The sequence below is a fragment of the Adiantum capillus-veneris genome, chromosome 2 (assembly GCF_014529385.1).
Source record: "Adiantum capillus-veneris isolate H3 chromosome 2, ASM1452938v2, whole genome shotgun sequence".
Lineage (NCBI taxonomy): Eukaryota > Viridiplantae > Streptophyta > Polypodiopsida > Polypodiales > Pteridaceae > Adiantum > Adiantum capillus-veneris.
The window spans coordinates 137,797,074-137,813,341 of record NC_140932.1 but is presented as its reverse complement, the minus strand read 5'-3'; the positions used below and the strand labels follow the sequence as shown (position 1 = coordinate 137,813,341).

The 16,268-nt window shown below is 42.6% G+C and overlaps 1 pseudogene; it reads right to left on the bottom strand.

Moving 5' to 3' along the window:
* Positions 1–10,402: 10,402 nt before the first annotated feature.
* Positions 10,403–10,864, bottom strand: LOC147463719 (uncharacterized; annotated as a pseudogene).
* Positions 10,865–16,268: the final 5,404 nt, after the last annotated feature.

The window sequence follows — 16,268 nt, the reverse complement described above, 5'->3', positions numbered from 1 at the left end:
GGGCAAAAAGAAGATGCGTTGCCATTATTGTAAAGCTAATGATCACTTGATCAAGTCATGTCCTAAGTTGAAGGCTAAAGAGGCTAAGAAGAAAGAGGGTGGTTCCACTGCAAATGCTGGTTCCACTACAAATGCAACCATTGTTGAGTCTTCTGTGAAAGGAGACTGTGATGCTAATGTTGATGCAGAATGGGCTTTTAGCGCAGAGTGCACATACAATCCTGCTGTCCATGATGCATGCTTGTTAGTTGCTGCAGATTCACATGTGTGGTATTTTGACAATGGTGCTACAAAGCACATTACCTCACATAGTGAATTGTTTACCTCTCTCGAGTCTGTCCCTCATGGGAATTCTGTCACTTGTGCCAACAATGCCTCTTATCTAGTTCAGGGAGTTGGAAAGATTGTGCTTACTGCTGCAAATGGCAGTTCCAGTTCCTTCACACTTTTTGATGCACTTTATGTACCTGGGATCAAGAAGAATCTCTTGTCTGTATCCGCACTTGCTAGACTTGGACTTGTAGTCAAATTTGTGGATGACAGATGTAGAGTTCATGATCTCAGTTTTGGTGATGAAATTGTTGCATCTGGCCTTTTGTGCCGTGGGCTGTATAAGCTCACTTTCCATGACAAGTGTCGTCAAAATTTTGCAAATGCTGTTGTTGCAGATTCAAGGTATTTCAGATGAAAAAATTTGGCATGCACGTTTTGGTCATCTGAATTTTGCCAGTTTGCTGTGTTTGCAAAAATCTGATATGGTTGCTTCTTTGCCGCCTCTTGAAGCACCTCTCAAACATGTTTGTGAAGGTTGTATTTCGGGTAAGATGCAGCGTTCTAAGTTTCCAAAGGATGGTTCAGTTCGGGCCACATGCAGGTTGCAGCTTGTGCATAGTGATGTTTGTGGGCCCATGCAAACTCCGTCCTTGGGCAATTACCTGTACTTCGTGACTTTCATTGATGATTACTCCAGGCATGCATGGGTATTTCCGCTTAAAGCGAAGTCCGAAGTTTTTATGTGCTTCAAACAATTTCTGGCTATGGCTAAAAATGTCTCAAAATGTACTATGGGCACCCTCTGTTCCGATCGAGGGGGGGAGTATATGTCTCATGAATTTAATGCATTTCTCGCTAGTCGTGGGATAAAACACCAATGTACAGTGCCTTATACACCTCAACAAAATGGTGTTGCTGAGAGGAAAAACAGGTCACTTACGGAAATGGCACGATGTATGGTCAAAAGTCAAGCTTTGCCGCATTCTTTTTGTATGGCTTGAGGCCATCACGTGTGCCACTTATGTACTTAACAGGTGTCCTACGAAAGCTTTGCAGTCTATTACTCCATATGAAGCATGGCATGATAGAAAGCCTTCTATTGAGCACATGCGTGTTTTTGGCTGTTTGGCATATGCTTTGGTGCCACAAGTGCAGCGCAAAAAATTGGATGATAAGGCTGTCAAATGTATTTTTGTTGGTTATAGTGCTGAAAGCAAAGGTTACAGGTTGTATCATCCACAAACAAAACGTATTCTCGTTTCACGGGATGTAGTGTTTGTGGAAGATTCTGTTCAGCCCTTGCTGTCATGTACTAGAGACAGTAATGTAAGCTCACATGACATTTATGAGACTTTGTTGCCTCTTTTCAGTGGTGGAAATACAAATGTAAGTTCCAATGAGGCAAATGTACAACCTATGGGGGTTTCTGAAAATATTTTATATCAGCCTATTACTGATGCAGATGTACATGATGTACTTGATGAGGAAAGGGCTGAAAATGAGCAGGCTAGAGGTATGCCAAAATGGCTGGTGCACACTTTGCATGACAATAAATTGGATGCACCTTTGTCTAGTTGTACTCGTTCAGGCTCTCGCCATGCATCTTATGCATCAGATGGTTATGCTTTGGCTGTGTCTAGTTTATATGATGTTGAGGAGCCTGTGTCTTTTGATGAAGCACAGAATTCAGAAAATTGGAAGGGTGCCATGCAATCAAAATATGATGCACTTATAGAAAATGACACATGGACTTTATGTGACTTGCCTCCTGGAAAAGAGGCCATTGGTACAAAGTGGGTTTACAAGTTGAAACGCAAGCCGGATGGTGAGATCGATCTCCATAAGGCTCGACTTGTTGCAAAGGGTTATGCACAGCAAAAAGGCATATTATGAAGATACTTTTGCTCCCACTTGTCGGATGACTACTGTGCGTTTTCTATGTGCATTGGCAGCTCATTTTGGTTGGGATGTACATCAATCAGACATTGTTACTGCTTTCTTGAATGGTGACTTATTTGAGGAAGTTTATGTAACGCAGCCTCGCGGTTTTGTCATAAAAGGACAAGAGGACAAAGTGTGCATATGTAAGAAGGCTTTGTATGGGTTGAAGCAATCTCCTCATGCTTGGTATGAGAAAGCTGGCACTCATTTGGTTAAATGAGGCTTTCGTAACAGTCCAACAGAAAGCGCATTGTATGTAAAGCGTGAGGGTGATGTACTTCTCATTGTGGTTCTTTATGTTGATGATTTGCTGATCATTGGACCAAATGAGAGACATATTGCTGAATTTAAGGCTGATTTGAATGCTACTTTCAAGATGAAAGATTTGGGGCTATTGCATCATTACTTGGGTATACAGTTCAAGCAGTGTGATGGTGGTATTGCCTTGTGTCAGAAAAGTTACATAGAGACATTGCTATGTAAGTTTGGACTTGAGGATTGCAAACCTATTGCCACTCCCATGGAAACAGGTTGAAGTTGAGTCCAAAGTTGAGTCCATGATACTGGCGATCCTACTGATGTCACTCTTTATCAAACTGTTGTTGGCTGCCTCATTTATGTATGCAGCACGAGGCCGGATATTAAGTTTGCAGTCTCACAGGTCAGCAAATTTATGCATAGCCCAGGGTCTAAGCATTGGCAGGCTGTCAAGAGGATTTTCCACTACCTTAGTGGCACTTTACATCTTGGCTTGTTTTATCCCATGGGGGGATCATTGCCGCCAAACTTACATGCTTTTTCGGACTCATATTGGGCTGGTTGTTTTGACACGCGAGTGTCCACAAGTGGTTTTTGTTTCATGCTTGGCAGTTCATGTATATCATGGTTGAGCAAGAAGCAACCTACTATGGCCACTTCGAGTTGTGAGGCTGAGTACAGGGCAGTCTTAACAGCTACGGTTGAGTGTGTATGGCCCAGACGCCTTATGGCTGATTTGGGTGTTGGACAGGACACTACCAACACTATCTACACTGATAGTCAGAGCGCATTGGCAGTTGCGAGGAACCCAGTTTTTCATGCTCGCACAAAGCACATTGAGGTGCATTACCATTATGTCAGGGAGAGGCTCTCAGCAGGAGAGATCAGCTTGGCTTATGTGCCAACACAGGACAACCTTGCAAATCTTTTCACAAAGGCATTGTCTCGTGAGAAGCTTGAAGCTTTCCGCAAAGCTTTGGGCTTACTCCCCTTTGTGGACTGATCATGTCCTCAGGGCATGGCACTTCCCTTTACTCATGTGCCAGCTCTCGTTCACCGCATCACTCCAGGGGGATTTGTTACCATATACATGTGGTAGTGATGTGTGTGAACACACTAGGACCGTCAGGGCATTTTTTCCCTCTTTAGGAGGTTTTTGCCCCCGAGCATTGTATATACGCCCATCACTCTATGTCTATCTATCTTTCCATTGCACACTAAGTAACACACACTCTATTGTATGCCTTGAGCTTCCTTCATCTTGTTCAAGCTGTGTGCGTTTCTCTGCAACCCTAATTCCAACATAAAGGCTTCCATCCATATGGCCAAGATGTAAGGGCACAAGAAGTCATGATAATGATGAAAGAATTCATTAGGGATTCCATCAATTCCAGGAGATTTTCCAACCTTCAAGGCAGAGATAGAGTCTCTGATCTCCTCAAGTGAGAGAGGTTGGTCAAAAGTCTTGGCCAGTTGCTCTTGCTATTTTTGCTCTAGCTTCCACCTGACCAACCCCCTTCACAAGAGTAGTAGAGAAAATATCTGCATAGAAATCATGAATTGCTTTGAGATTATCCTTATGAGAAGTAGCCATAGTTCCTTTTTTATTCCTGAGGAAAGGGACAAAGTCTTTGCTCTTTTTTTTTATAGAAGAGCAAACATATCCTTATCAGGTCTATCTGTTGGAATAAGGGTTGCACAGAAACACACACAACTTGGAGAAGACGAAGGAAGCTCAAGGCACACAATAGAGAGTGTGTTACTTAGTGTGCAATGGAAAGATAGATAGCCCTAGAGTGATGGGCGTATATACAGTGCACGGGGGAAAAAACCTCCTAAAGAGGGAAAAAATGCCTCGGCGGTCCTAGTGTGTTCACACACATCACTACCACATGTATATGGTAACAAATCCCCCCTGGAGTGATGCGGTGAACGAGAGCTGGCACATGAGTAAAGGGAAGTGTCATGCCCTGAGGACATGATCAGTCCACAAAGGGGAGTAAGCCCAAAGCTTTGCGGAAAGCTTCAAGCTTCTCACGAGACAATGCCTTTGTGAAAAGATCTGCAAGGTTGTCCTGTGTTGGCACATAAGCCAAGCTGATCTCTCCTGCTGAGAGCCTCTCCCTGACATAGTGGTAATGCACCTCAATGTGCTTTGTGCGAGCATGAAAAACTGGGTTCCTCGCAACTGCCAATGCGCTCTGACTGTCAGTGTAGATAGTGTTGGCAGTGTCCTATCCAACACCCAAGTCAGCCATAAGGCGTCTGAGCCATACACACTCAACCGTAGCTGTGAAGATTGCCCTGTACTCAGCCTCACAACTCGAAGTGGCCACAATAGGTTGCTTCTTGCTCAACCATGATATACATGAACTACCAAGCATGAAACAAAAACCACTTGTGGACACTCGCGTGTCAAAACAACCAGCCCAATCTGAGTCCGAAAAAGCATGTAAGTCTGGCGGCAATAATCCTCCCTTGGGATAAAACAAGCCAAGATGTAAAGTGCCACTAAGGTAGCGGAAAATCCTCTTGACAGCCTGCCAATGCTTAGACCCTGGGCTATGCATAAATCTGCTAACCTGCGAGACTGCAAACTGAATATCTGGCCTCGTGTTGCATACATAAATGAGGCAGCCAACAGCAGTTTGGTAAAGAGTGACATCAGCAGGATCGCCAACATCATGTAGACTCAACTTCAAACCTGTTTCCATGGGAGTGGCAATAGGTTTGCAATCCTCAAGTCCAAACTTACATAGCAATGTCTCTATGTAACTTTTCTGACACAAGGCAATACCACCATCACACTGCTTAAACTGTATACCCAAGTAATGATGCAATAGCCCCAAATCTTTCATCTTGAAAGTAGCATTCAAATCAGCCTTAAATTCAGCAATATGTCTCTCATTTGGTCCAGTGATCAGAAAATCATCAACATAAAGAACCACAATGAGAAATACATCATCCTCACGCTTTACATACAATGTGCTTTCTGTTGGACTGTTACGAAAGCCTCGTTTAACCAAATGAGTGTCAGCTTTCTCATACCAAGCACGAGGAGATTGCTTCAACTCATACAAAGCCTTCTTACATTTGCACACTTTGTCCTCTTGTCCTTTTATGACAAAACCGCGAGGCTGCGTTACATAAACTTCCTCAAATATGTCACCATTCAAGAAAGCAGTAACAATGTCTGATTGATGTACATCCCAACCAAAATGAGCTGCCAATGCACATAGAAAACGCACAGTAGTCATACGACAAGTGGGAGCAAAAGTCTCTTCATAATCTATGCCTTTTTGTTGTGCATAACCCTTTGCAACAAGTCGAGCCTTATGGCGATCGATCTCACCATCCGGCTTGCGTTTCAACTTGTAAACCCACTTCGTACCAATGGCCTTTTTGCCAGGAGGCAAATCACATAAAGTCCATGTGTCATTCTCTATAAGTGCATCATATTCTGATTTCATGGCAGCAATCCAATTTTCTGAATTCTGTGCTTCATCAAAAGACAGAGGCTCCTCAACATCATGTAAACTAGACACAGCCAAAGCATAACAATCTGATGCATAAGATGCATGGCGAGAGCCTGAACGAGTACGACTAGATAAAGGTGCATCCAATTTACTGTCACGCAAAGTGTGCACCAACCATTTTGGCATACCTCTAGCCTGCTCATTTTCAGCCCTTTCCTCATCAAGTACATCATGTACATCTGCATCAGTAATAGGCTATTCTAAAACATTTTCAGAAACCCCCATAGGCTGTACATTTGCCTCATTGGAACTTACATTCGTATTTCCACCACTGAAAAGAGGCAACAAAGTGTCATAAATGTCCTGTGAGCTTACATTACTGTCTCTAATACATGACAGCAAGGGCTGAACAGAGTCTTCCACAAACACTACATCCCGTGAAACCAGAATATGTTTTGTTTGCGGATGATACAACCTGTAACCGTTGCTTTCAGCACTATAACCAACAAAAATACATTTGGCAGCCTTATCATCCAATTTTCTGCGCTGCACTTGTGGCACCAAAGCATATGCCAAACAGCCAAAAACACGCATGTGCTCAATAGAAGGCTTTCTATCATGCCATGCTTCATATGGAGTAATAGACTGCAAAGCTTTCGTAGGACACCTGTTAAGTACATAAGTGGCACACATGATGGCCTCAAGCCAAAAAGAATGCGGCAAAGCTTGACTTTTGAGCATACATCGTGCCATTTCCGTTAGTGACCTGTTTTTCCTCTCAGCAACACCATTTTGCTGAGGTGTATAAGGCACTGTACATTGGTGTTTTATCCCACGACTAGCCAGAAATGCATTAAATTCATGAGACATATACTCCCCCCCTCGATCGGAACGGAGGGTGCCCATAGTACATTTTGAGACATTTTCAGCCATAGCCAAAAATTGTTTGAAGCACATAAAAACTTCGGACTTTGCTTTAAGCGGAAATACCCATGCATGCCTGGAGTAATCATCAATGAAAGTCACGAAGTACAGGTAATTGCCCAAGGACGGAGTTTGCATGGGCCCACAAACATCACTATGCACAAGCTGCAACCTGCATGTGGCCCGAACTGAACCATCCTTTGCAACCTACTTGTGGCCCGAACTGAACCATCCTTCAAGAGGCGGCAAAGAAGCAACCATATCAGATTTCTGCAAACGCAGCAAACTGGCAAAATTCAGATGACCAAAACGTGCATGCCAAAGTGTTGCATCTGAAATAGCCCTTGAATCTGCAACAGCATTTGCAAAATTTTGTCCACACTTGTCATACAAAGTGAGCTTATACAGCCCACGGCACAAAAGCCCAGATGCAACAATTTCATCACCAAAACTGAGATCATGAACTCTACATCTGTCATCCACAAATTTGACTACAAGTCCAAGTCTAGCAAGTGCGGATACAGACAAGAGATTCTTCTTGATCCCAGGTACATAAAGTGCATCAACAAGTGTGAAGGAACTGCCATTAGCAGCAGTGAGCACAATCTTTCCAACTCCCTGAACTGGATAAGAGGCGTTGTTGGCACAAGTGACTGAATTCCCATGAGGGACAGACTCGAGAGAGGTAAACAATTCACGATGTGAGGTAATGTGCTTTGTAGCACCACTGTCGAAATACCACACATGTGAATCTGCAGCAACTGACAATCATGCATCATGGACAGCAGGATTGTAAGTGCACTCTGCGCTAAAAGCCCATTCTGCATCAACATCAGCATCACAATCTCCTTTCACAGAAGACTCAACAATGGCTGCATTTGTAGTGGAACCAGCATTTGCAGTGGAACCACCCTCTTTCTTCTTAGCCTCTTTGGCCTTCAACTTAGGACACGACTTGATCAAGTGATCATTGGCTTTACAATAATGGCAACGCATCTTCTTTTTGCCCTTATCATCAGAATTGCCAGACGAAGTGCTGCCAGCAGAAGCATTAGGAACAGAATTTTTGCCACTCGCAGCAGAACCATAAGAAGTGGCTGCATTACTGTTACCACCCTTTCTTTGAGAAGCAATAAAAGCTTGTTCAACTGCACGCTGCCTAGTCCTGTTTTTTCTAGAAAGTGACTCTTGCAACAGCAATGTGCATAATGCATCAAACTTGACAACTTCAGGATTTCCTTGGGTCATGAGTCTCCAAGTACTAGCAAAAGTCTGGTAGGAATCTGGTAAGGCATCAAGAACAGTCTGCACAAGGGAACTGTCCGAAATGACTTCACCTGCAGAAATGAGTTTCTCATTGATATCCTTGACACTAGCAAGGAAAGTGTCCATATCATCTTCCTCATGCATAATCTTCGACTCCAGCTCTTTACGCAGCAAAGCAATTTTAGCCTCATTGCGACTTGCATAAAGACCAGCCAAAATATCCCAAGCCTGTTTTGCAGATTTTGCTGAACGGATGTGAGGAACAATGGTGCGCTTCACAGACAACGCAATCAATGCATGAGCCTGCACATCCTTTACATCCCAACGAGCTTGTTCTGCCGTAGGCAAAACAACTCTAACAGCAGCAATCCTTGCAGCAAGACCTGCAACATCCTCAACATCGCCTACATCCTCAAAACCAGGACGTACATCAATGCCCTGCACAATGTTCCAGACAACTTTTGACACAAGAATATGTTTCATCATATAAGCCCACATAGGGTAGTTGTCCCCATCCAACCTGTCCTCAGCAGCAAACATCTTGAACACATCTGTGTTGTTGTTGTCAGCCATGGTAAATGCTGCACCTGATGTGAAAACTGCTGGAAAATAGGAGAAACGGAGCGGGAACAACATGTGCTATATACCACAAACCGTAGAAGACTATAAGGCACCTGTTATGCAGAAAACGGCACTGACAAAAATTATGCACAAAATGACAAAATAGCCTGTGCAGTACTACGCGTAGTGGAAACGGAGGCTGAAATGAGCCCAAAACAAAAATCTGAGTAGACCAAGCTCTATGATCTCACCCAAAGTATTTGTCGACCTGCGAACGCTTGCCAAAGCTCACTGAAATCGGAGAAAGTGAGCAGGCATGTGCTGGAGCAGCTGGCGACTAAGCCCAGGAGGACGCAACCTGCTCTGATACCAATTGTTGGAATTAGGGTTGCCAAGAAACGCAGACAGCTTGGAGCAGATGAAGGAAGCTCAAGCCTGCACACAATAGAGTGTGTGTTACTTAGTGTGCAATGGAAAGATAGATAGCCCTAGAGTGATGGGCGTATATACAATGCACGGGGGAAAAAACCTCCTAAAGAGGGAAAAAATGCCCCGGCGGTCCTAGTGTGTTCACACACATCACTACCACATGTATATGGTAACACTATCAATTTTGCCTACCAAGAAATCTCTGGTCCAATGGATGGAGGCCTTAGCAGCCAAGAGCTCCTCTTGGTGGAGTTTGTTCTTCAGATCTAGGAGGGAAGGAGGAGGAGGAAAATTGGGGGGTTAGAGGATTCTAAATCCTCTATTTGAGCCCTTATCATCATTCTTCTTTTGATTCTAATCATTCTTCTTTAGCCTGTCTCTTACAGCTAACCATAGCTTTCTGCGTATCTCTAACAGCCCTATCCCAAGCCTGAAAGGGAGAGGTGTGGCTACTGAAGGCTACATCAAAGATTTCCCTTACTTTTTTCCCCACAGCTTTGATACCAAACATAGTTTGATCCATGTGAGGCCACCCAGCCTTAAAGTTGCAGTCTTCTCTTGGAAAGTCAAAACAAACAGGGGCATGATCTGATAATTGCAAAACAGAATCCTTTATAATAGCTTACCTGCCAATGGTCTTGGGCTAAGTTAGCAGACATATAAACTCTGTCCAATCTTACTGACCTGAAGCAGAACTAGATTGTTTATTGGACCATGTAAAACCTGTGTTCCCTGAAACATCCAGTAAATTCAATGAATCTTGCATGGTGCCCTGGCCACTTTTTCCCTGCCATTTAGTACTTGTCCATAGTTATTCCATCTGTCAGAAATAATCTCAACCATGTTAAAGTCTCCTACCAAGACACAAGGACCAGTTATGTGTTCAATCTCTCGCTAGGTCACTGCTCTTTCCACAAAAGAGTTAGAAGCATACACAGAGATAAGAGTATAATTGAATGGACAGTCCAAAGTAATTTCAACCTAGTTGCCATTAGTTGCCTTTTGGACCTGAGAAACCAGATGAGCATACTTGCAGTTGATTGCTATAGCTGCCCCTCCCCTTCCTGAAGCATGGTCAGTACAATGCCATACAAAGCTGCTGCCAATTCTTTGCAAATTGCTCAGCAGTTGAGAGCCTGCAATTTTCAGTTCCTGAAGACAAATTACATCATAACTCTTATTAGAACCATTAATCCAATTCTTGATGACCTCAGCCCTAGTAGGGTCAGTGATCCCTTTACAATTAAGGGTAAAGCCTTTGATGTTAGGGCATTTCATTTCTTAGAATTTTTTGGAGGTTTGGCCATAGCCACTGAAACTCTGGTAGGGTCCTTGGAGGTTTCTTTTTTCCTTTTGGCTTTTAATTTGGCTTGACCAAGAAGCCTTTCCTCCTCAGCTTGGGACATAATTGTATCCTGACTAGGAATTGTGATGGACTCCAAGCGACTTTTGGTTTGTTCATCCAGAGCATTCAACTGTTTTTCAAAATGTTGATCGTGCTCAAGCTGGTTGTGATCCTGCTGTACAATCGGGGTTGGTCCCAGAGGTTGAGTGTTGGGGATCGATTCTCCTTCATCTTCAAAAGATGAGGGGGAAAGTCCCCTGGTTCTATCAGCTGGATTCTCTAGAGTAACTTGGTCCTCTAGTATGTGCTCATCCCTTGTTTGTTGTTATGTTCCCTGTTCAGAGCCTTCCTCATGAGTTTGAACACCTGCATGCTCCTCCTCAGCTTTCATGTCAGAGGTATCAGGAATGTCAACCACAAAAGGGTCAAAGACATCAGCAAGAAGGGGACTGAAAGAGTTCTTATTCCTTCCAGTGAAAGCTTTAGAGTTTCTATTACTTCTGTTCACATTCCTTCTATTAACAGGTTGAAAATCATCTTTTTTAGTTTCATTTGATCCTTCTTTTCCTTTCCCTTGTCAGGCCTAGATAACCCCTCTTTTGCTTTCTCCTCCTTTTCAACAGTAAATTTTAGCTATGGGCAATCCTTAATAAAATGGCCTTGCTTAGTACAATTGAAGCAGGCATTAGGCAAAGTTATGTACACTATCTTTTGAATGTGTAGAAATTTACCCCTTGAGTCTTTGATAGGAACATTAGACTTTAGCTCTTTACTAAGGTCTATTTCTACCAGAAGCTGTGGATCCCACTTGGGATTGATACCATTGGGGATAGCCCTTTGGCCTAATACTCGACCCAGACATCCTCCTGTAGGTTTAAGCCAAGGGTATAGTTCAAGAGGCAGGTCAGGGAAGTCAATCCAAAAAGGGGTTTTAATGGGTTTAGGGCCTCGGGGAATGAAGCCAGTATACCAATTGAAGACTGATAGGGGAGTGTTCTTGATGAGCCATTGGCCAACTCCTTCAATCCGAAGAGCTGACTCAGGGTCTGGACAGAAGAAGAGATAATAATTATTGGGCAGGTATTGAATTTGAGCAACCCTAATTCTTTTACTAGTCCAATTCTGCCAAATCCAAAATTTCAGGGTATCCATTGGGGGTCTAACACCATGACATAACCCTATTATGACTCTATCCTATAGCTAGCTGGTTAAACCATTCTTTAAGCTCATCTAGAGGGACCACTACCTCTTCTGCAATGACGTCATCAGACCCAGGCTCACCCCTCTGCTCTTGAGGTACATGTGTATCATGTTTTGTTCTTGCATCCCTAACTTCGACCTTGTCAGTCTCAGAAGTCTTGGGGGATTGTGGAGCTTTCTGTTCAGTGTTAACGTCAACATTGGGACTACCTTCATTAGTGTTATCCAGGTTGCAATTGTCAAAGACCCTACCTTGATTCTGACCTCCCAAGGCTTGAACAACATAATGAGAAGGCAAACTGTTAGGAAAGTTACCTTGCATGTTAGGGTTCGGGATGAAGTGTCTGGCTTCCTGCCCTGCCAAAATTATCGAATGCCCCTAATTTGGGCCCATGGCCACCATTGAGGCATATGAGATTGGTTGATGGGGGGAATAATCCTGCACAGGTTTTCCATCAAGGACTGAGCTCTTCTGCTGCACTTCTCTACTACTGGAGGGGAAGTGAGAAAACGCCAGATGGTTTGGGTTACCCTGAAACAGGGGGTTAGATAGGAATCTAGCTGGAGGAGGAGGCATTGGGTGTCTGAAATTTTGTATCAGATTAAAGGATTGACCTACTGAGGCTGGATACGCTTGAAAGCCATCTCTCAGTGCTTCTTCAAGGGCCATTTCCTCCCCCCCAGGGGGGAGGAGGGCGTGTCGTGAATAACACGAACAACTTCAAGACGAAAGACCCCTTTCCCAGAAGAAAAGAGAGACGTGACAGAACCTCGTACGAAGGCGAAGATAACGACAAGACATGAACCAGACGGATTCTTCCCTCCGTTCGTTTACCAAAATAGTCCCATTCTATCCTGTCAGCCTTATCAAAAGTCAATCTTGAAGAAAATGAACTCTTGATCACTGTTCAATACCCTCCCACAGGGTAATGATTGCATCAAGAATAACCTTCCCTTTATGAAACCTTTTTGCTATGGCAGAATGATTTGATTCATAATAGGAATTAATCTTCTAGCTAGAGACAAAGAAAAGAAGCAAAAATTTATTTAACCTTCTCCTTAAAAATTTTGATTGAAAACAAAGACTGATCGAGATAAGGTCAGCCTATCAAGTTGTACATGCATTCATCCTTTTGCACTTCAAAGACAACAAGAGAATGATTAGAAAATAATAGTGACTTGTCTTTGATACAACTCACCTGCCAATAATCTTGCAAGAGGTTTGAGCTCATATACACTATGTCCAGCCTAGCAACTTTGTATTAGTCACCACACTATTTGTTGCTTTATGTCAAACCTCTACCTTCAAAAATATCCAAAAGCATCAGGTTGGGCATAGCCTGATCCCACTTAAGTTTTTCCCCTCCATTGATTATGTGACCAAGTTGATTCGACGTATCATGAGCATTCTCAACCATATTAAAGTCTCTTGCAAATATACAAGGACTAGGGAGGTTAGAGAGTTCTTCCCAAACTGAAGCCCTCACTACAACGGCTTAAGCATACATGGGGATCAACTACAATTAAAAGGGTTGCCTAAAGAGACATCAACCCACTTACCCTTTGTTGAGTTGTGGATCTAAAGCACCAAATGATTTTTTTTTTTTGATATACCCAGAGCTGCTCCCCCTTTTCCTTGCATATGATTGGAATGGAACGACTTGTATCCTGCACCCAATCTTTAAAGATTGGTACCCAAGCTATGTCCAATTGCTTTAATTTCTTGTAAACAAATGAAATCACGTTTTACATTGGAATCAGACATCCATTTTTTTATGGATTGAGCCTTGATTGGATTTATTAGACCCTTGCAATTGAAGGAGAATGCCTTGATGTGAAGGCACTTCATTTTTTACAATTTTTAAGTAGTTTGGCAAGTGAAACAAAGGCCCTTGTAGGAATTTAGAGGATTCCATTTTCCTTTTGGTTGTGACAATAATAGGCATTGATAGTCTTTCCTCCTCACCTTGATTCAAGAGAATATAAATAGATTTGTCTATTTCTAAGTTGAGTTGAGCTGTAAAGAGGTCTTACTCAACTTTTTGCTTGCCTTTATCTTGAGTGTTGGGAATATTGACATCCTTAGAGTATGAGGACGACAAACTTTGACTTGAATCATAGGAATGTCTCGTGGGGTAGCATTAACTTGAGCTTGTACCCTATTAGGATGCCCTAATTTGGGAGAGGATGCTTCCAGGTTAACTTCTTTGGAAGAATTGATAGTAGGGCATGCTCATGTTGAATTCCATCCTTTTTAGCATCAAAGTAATGCAAATCATAATTGAAAGGACAAATACATGTTCTAGAAGAGGACTAAAATTGTTTTTTCCCCGGAGGTGGACTCTTTAGGGCTTTTTGCACTTTTAGCATTGTTCTTCCTAGAGATTGGCTGAAAAGACATTTTTTCCCCTAAGGGTGATCTTCCTGGGGATCTTGCGGTTTAAGGTAAGGACAATCTTTAATGTAGTGATCGTGTTTCTTACAGTGGAAGCATGGATTGGGAAGATTTTTGTAGGCCACTATTTGCAAATGGAGAAAATTTCCAACATAGTTTCTTGTTAGGAATAACACCTATAGATCTACTTTTCCATCAACTTTCAAAACTTTAGGGTCCCATTTAGGATTTATCCCTCCTCTAGATCCCTACCCTAATACTCTACCTATGCATGAGCCTATATTTTTGAGCCAGGGATAAAGATCTATAAGGAGGTCAAGAATATCCACCCATACTAGGGTTTTGGTGGGCTTAGGGCATCTAGGATTAAACCCTAAGTACCAATTGAAACAAAGAGAGGGGAATTATTAATAAGCCATTGTCCTTGACTTACTACTTGAAGAGCAACATTAGGATCATAACAAAAAAGGTAGTAATTATTTGGTAGATACCGAACATGGAATACCTTAATGTTAATAGTTCCCCAGGTTTGAGACATCCAATTTCTCATAGTTTCTAGTGAAGGTCTCACCCCATGTAGGAGCCCTATAAGCACCCTCTCTTCCCCTACATTTGTGAGTGCCATAGCTCAAGCTCCTTTATGGGGATGAAAACCCCTTCCTCATCATGGGAGACTTTATAATCTTCATCATTGCTACCTTGGCCATCATTCTTATCCCTTTCCTGATTAGCGTGAGTAGTATCTTCACATTCAACTGGATTACCACGAATCTCTTCCCCAATAGTAGAACCATAATTTATTTGTCTTGACAATTCCTTATGTCATTGTTGATATCAACCGGGGCATCAACATATGAAGGCTTAAAATGAGCTTGAAGAAGTTTGCATGGTTCGTGTAGTGAGAACCGAGGCATAGGTGAAGGGTGTAGGTTCTCAATTGCAAAAATGGCCCCATTGATCATATTTCTAAGAGGCATGCCACATACCATAGGTGTTGAGGCTGATTAAAACCACCTCTAAAGATTACGCTTCCTTGCATCAACGATAGAAAAGGAGAAGTAGGGGTAGTGGCCATGGCGGGTGGTAAAGCTTGGAAATAGTGGATTGATGGTGAGGATGGTAGGGGTAGAGGGAGGTTGCACAAGTGCATGAGGGATTGAGCATACTGCAACCAAACCATTGTGTAGAGCAACTTGAAGCTCCATGGACCTTCCCCCTCAAGGGGGAGAGGGTAGAGGGAGTGAGAGTATTCAATGCCTTCGGCACGGAGGACCAAGGAAGGAGAAGCGAGGGAAAATGAATGAGCATGCAGCCCGTACGACAAATTTCAAGGCCCCTTAGACACTGTCACATCACCTTCTTCCATGAATCGGTTTTTGAAATTTTTTATTTTTTATTTTTTGAAGCGGTTTAAAAATCTAGCTAATTTTTAACATATTTACATTGTTTTTCTCAAATTTTGGATGGATTTCTTGCTCGTTTTCTAGCTTCTAACAAACCTTATAAAAAAAAATGGTCTCGACCCAGCCTAGGTCTATTCTACTTCACCACCTTCAACAACTATTTGTAGATACCATGGGAGAGAAAAATGCATAAACTTGCACCACCCATTTGATCATGAGTTTTTTTCGAACTTAGGAATCATACATCTTCAAGATTCAAGCATGGGTCATGCACGTACAAAGAAACACTCATAGTGATCCCTAAAAATACTCCACTAAAAATAACCCATTGCTACCCTTTTGGGCATCCACATCACAACTGGTAGTGCTTTATATGTCAACCAAAGCTCCCTTGGAACAATGTTGTTTTCCAACGTTGGCCATTTATGATGTTAGACACAAGTTGTGATAAGTGAAATCAATGAAATAACATACAACTAAGGTACCCCCACACATGGGAGGGGGTAATTTGTTAGAGAGGAAGAAGTGATCTTTGATTGGACATCTAGTAGGCCTCAAATGTGAACCTTATGTTGAAATTGTTTCCACGGGTGGACATCTTGTATGCTTTCAAGTGCCCTTTAAGAAGACCCCTAAGTGATAGAATTTGGAGAGAAGCATCGACTTTCTGCTCGTTGAAATTAGTCCTAAGCTTCCTAGCCCTTCCCATGTTGAACATACCCTACACTCAGTACAATTCAAGAGACTACATCTAAGGTAAGAAGCTTGTTAGAAACTTGGGCATTTAAAGTACACCT